The following is a 4,367-nucleotide window of genomic DNA, read 5'->3' as shown; positions in this document are numbered from 1 at the left end:
ATAGCAAAACCTGTATTGCAGCCTACTGTGTATGTGTTTTCCTTTTCCCTCTGGATGACCTAATTGATATGTTAATCAATGCTCTTCTCTGTAAAGAATTGTAAAACTTTACCTAGTTTATATGTTAACCATTGTTGCCCTCTACAAATAACAGATGCATGCTAAGATAAGCTAACAGGAGTTGTTAATTACTCCTAGGCTTCCCCATTCTCTGCTGAGGAAAACCAGGATGTTTCCCTGATTTAAACTTGTTTGAAGTAACTTGCTTGTATGCAGGGAAACTTGCTTGTTAGCACAACCCTTACCTGACCTTGCTCTCCCCAAGAAATGTAATCTTGCCCTATTTTCTGTTCTGTAATGGGGCCACACTGCCTTTCCCCTTTCCCTATCAAGTGGTAGTCTGTCATAAAATGTGCTAAATGTGCTAATTGTTCTTAAGAAATGTTTAGCTTCAAAGAAATTACAGGAAGAATGTTGTGGCTTAACCCTAATACACCAAAAGACTTAAGTTCCAAATCCTTGTAAAAACTTAATTTTCAGCTTCTTGTAACTTTTGACCCCTTTGTGCCTGTTAGCAATAATGAGCTGTCCTGAGATAACTAACTTTCTATTTTCTTCTCAAATGTTATTGCAGATGTGCTATTTCAAGATAATGCTTATCTTCAGGATGGGTGTAACTTGAAAGGCACCAAAGGCTCCAGAGGTTGTCAGAACTAAGTGGACAGCTTTACAGTTTCCAGACTTGAGTCAACAGCTTGATGGCTCTGTGGGTTTCTTTGTTTTTCCTGCCCCCTCTCTCCTGCTTTTTAAATCCCCTTCCTTCAGTCTCTGGCAAGCAGTCTCCAAAGTGGCTCCTGGAGACTCATCACCAGGCCTGGCCTAAATAAAGCCTTTGCTCCCCAAATTTAATTTCTTGCTTTCTTGGATTTTATACTGGGGTCTGAGCTATCACAATATGGTATTATGGTTTCATTTGAGGTCTGCTGAACCATAGGTTTCATTACAAGTTGCTTGTGGAACCGTTAACCTATTTCAATGAGCAGAAGAAATGAAAAAATGCCTCAAATAAAGGAGAGAAAAAAACCCCCTGGCTTCCAGGGAATATTTCAGTGCTGTTTGTTGTTTTGATGTCTTTTATTCTTTTCCCCACTAAAGCCCTGATACTCACACTTGTTCCCTAATTATTTTCCTGTAATCCACACTAATCTAATTCTCATCCTGTTGCTACATCACAAATACTGACTTCTTCGGTGTCATTTTTCATCAAGATCTTTACTTCCTCTTAAGCTCTATGCTAACGCTTAGCTCTGCCTCACTTCTAAGTGCGGCAGACTTGCTAACATTGGTTAGTTCTCAGCTCCTGTACCACCATCTCAAGGAAGTCCATTATCTTCTGTTATGAAATACAATAATCTCTGTATCATTATCTTAAATTAAGACAGCATAAATTTTGGATGTGTGTGTTTACATTTTATTTGTTCATTATTTCTTTCTTCCACCTATCCACCTAAACTCCATCACTACTTAAGTGCAGACAATTAAGACTTTGGGGTAGCAGACATGCATTTTGTCTTCCCCATGATGACAATTTTACACAGGAAACAGAGCTTGAATATTTTAATCTCTAAAGCAGGATTCTCAGCCTATATTTGGTGACCAGGTAAACCACTCCATTCGTATTATGAAAAACTCTAAGACAAAATGGCAGTGAAATTATAAAGAGCTAGCAACTGAGCTAAAGGTGTTGAATTAAGATTATAAAGTATGCTTGAAGAACCAGTCAAATTCCAGTGTACATAAATATTTAACATTTGTGCAAGCTGCTTACTAAAGAAGACACAACCCAACTTTACACACACATTCCTGGCTGAAGTCTAAAAGCTGCATTTAACACAGCTTCTCTTTTGTCCTGTCTGCTCTAAATATGTTACTTTTCTGACTTTAGGAACTATAATCAGAGAAAAATCTTCAGCCTCTTTTTACCTCACACACTTGAGACTAAAGCATAAACAAAATTTAGAGTGTCCCTATTCCTGAAAAGCAAAGTACTCTCTGGAAACTAATGGTCCTTGAACATTCAACAGAGATTTACCAATTAAAAATTAAATTGCCAAACTAAAGTGCAATAAAATCATTAGCTATATGAGAAGGTGGCACAGGAATTTCAGATATGAGTGTGTTTAAGTTTCACAATAACCATTTCTAGATTTATTATCGTTTACCATATTTCCACTTAATACATTACTAAGCAGGAGAATGATAGACTAAACAATCACTCCACTCCTATTTAAAGGAATAAATATGATCTTCTTACCTGTATTACTTTGCTTTGTGAAATGATTTGCATAACTCTTTAATTTTCTATATTTTAAAAAATATGCATATTTTGGTTACTTGCCATTCTCGCCAAAGCTTTATAGTAAAGGTGCACTAATTCATATGACATATAGCAAAAGTGGCTTCTATTTAAGTACTAATCCTTTCATTCAAAGTATTTTCCAGTGCAATATGGACATCCTTGTTCCTCAGACTGTAGATTAAAGGATTCATCATTGGCTCCATAATGATATAAAAAAACAGAGGATATTTTATCTTGATCCAGAGCCTCAGCAGGAGAAGGCTTAAGGTACATGAGTGCTGCTGCTCCAAAGAAAAAAGAAACAGCAATGATGTGAGAGCTGCAAGTATGGAAGGCTTTGGACCTGCCTTTTCTAGAATGGATAGAGAAAATATTGGAGAGAATCAAAGTATAAGAAATAGAGATGGTAAGACTGGGGCCTACAACATTGACACCCACCACAGTCAACACCATTGCCTCACTGACGGAGACACTTGAGCAGGACAGCCTCAGGAGAGGAGGGATGTCACACACATAATGATTGATGACATTACTGTTACAGAATGTGAGTCTCAGCATACACTCGTGTGGGCCAAGGCACCCACAAACCCCATTGCATACACACCCACTGTCATCGTGAAGCAGACCCAATGGGACATAATGACTCTGTAAAGCAGGGGCTTACAGATGGACACATACCTGTCATAGGCCATGGATGTCAAAATACAGCACTCATCAAAGAAAAAGAGCTGAGACATGCACTCAGCATAAGGGATGATGTTTTGATTCAAGAAACTCATCAGCATTCTAGGAGTTATGACTGAGAAGTAGCAGAGATCGATGAAGGAGAGGTGGAAGAGAAAGTAGTACATGGGAGTGTGCAGGTGAGGATTCAGACCTATGAGAACAGTCAAGCCCAGGTTCCCCAGCATGGAGACCACATAGATTCCCAAGGAGAGGAGGAAGAGAGGCAGCTGGAGCTCTGGCTATTGTGTTAAACCCAGCAGAACAAACTCAGTCACAGATGAGCCATTGTGTGAAGCCATTCTTCCCTGGGCCATTTCTGTGAGAACAAGAGAAAAAGCACACAGTGACACTAAAATGAGGCAACTCCCTAACCAAATCCATTGCAATGAGAGCTGATTCAGGGAATAGGAGGGGGTGAGATTGAGCAAATCCTTCCCTGGGCCCTCATTTTCTCCACTGTAGAACTGGACAGAGGGAGTATATAAAGATGAATATTAGGTAGAATGTAGGAGACAATTTCTGGAAGGAGGGATTTCAGGAAGCAGGAACACTGTTGTCTTTAGACCACCAAGTTCTGCCTCCCTGGTTCTTCTTCCAACCCAGTCAGTGACGACCTCAGCAGACAGGAGATGAGGCATTTCAAGGATTCACTGAACACCACAGATGAAGTCTGCAAGATGAATAGCAGAAGGGATAAAATTCAGCACTCATCCTTTGGTATCAAGGATTCAGGGAATGGCTTTATTCTCCTCCTCTCTTCTCAGAGAGCTAAGTGGCTCTGATGAGTGTTAGAATTACATGGTGCAGAATAAAGGTATTTCATTTGTCACAATTGCTGTTGCATGGGACACATTTTGACTGAGAGAGCCAGAACACAAACACCTGTTCCCCAGGCTGTGAGAAGCCATGAGATATTGATCATGATTTCTGGGGATGGATTTGCTCAAAACATCCTATCTAGTGAAAGACCTGGTAAGCAGCATTTACCAATTGCAAAAGAGCCATCTTCTAGCAAGACCAAATGGGTTTTTATGAGTGAAGAAAACTATACGTTTCCTGGTATTTTCTCAAGAGATCAGCTAAAAGACAATAACTATGCTGTGTTCATCAGCTCACTAATGATTAAATATTGGAAGATTTATGTTTCCTGATATTTTCTCAAGAGATCAACTAAAAGAAATTATCTGTGCTGTCTTTGCCAGCTAATGACTATGACATAGGCTTATCAAAGTTATACCACTTTACATATATTCTGATTACGTCGCAAATAAGGACATCTCCA

At 39.3% G+C, this 4,367-nt stretch overlaps 1 pseudogene; it reads right to left on the bottom strand.

The window, feature by feature from the left end:
- Positions 1–2,466: 2,466 nt before the first annotated feature.
- LOC100731478 (olfactory receptor 8B3-like) lies at positions 2,467–3,399 on the bottom strand (annotated as a pseudogene).
- Positions 3,400–4,367: the final 968 nt, after the last annotated feature.

Source organism: Cavia porcellus, unplaced genomic scaffold (genome assembly GCF_034190915.1).
Source record: "Cavia porcellus strain 051 isolate PalLab524CR breed Dunkin Hartley unplaced genomic scaffold, mCavPor4.1 scaffold_9, whole genome shotgun sequence".
In the NCBI taxonomy this organism is placed as follows: domain Eukaryota; kingdom Metazoa; phylum Chordata; class Mammalia; order Rodentia; family Caviidae; genus Cavia; species Cavia porcellus.
This window is presented reverse-complemented; position numbering and strand designations above follow the sequence as displayed.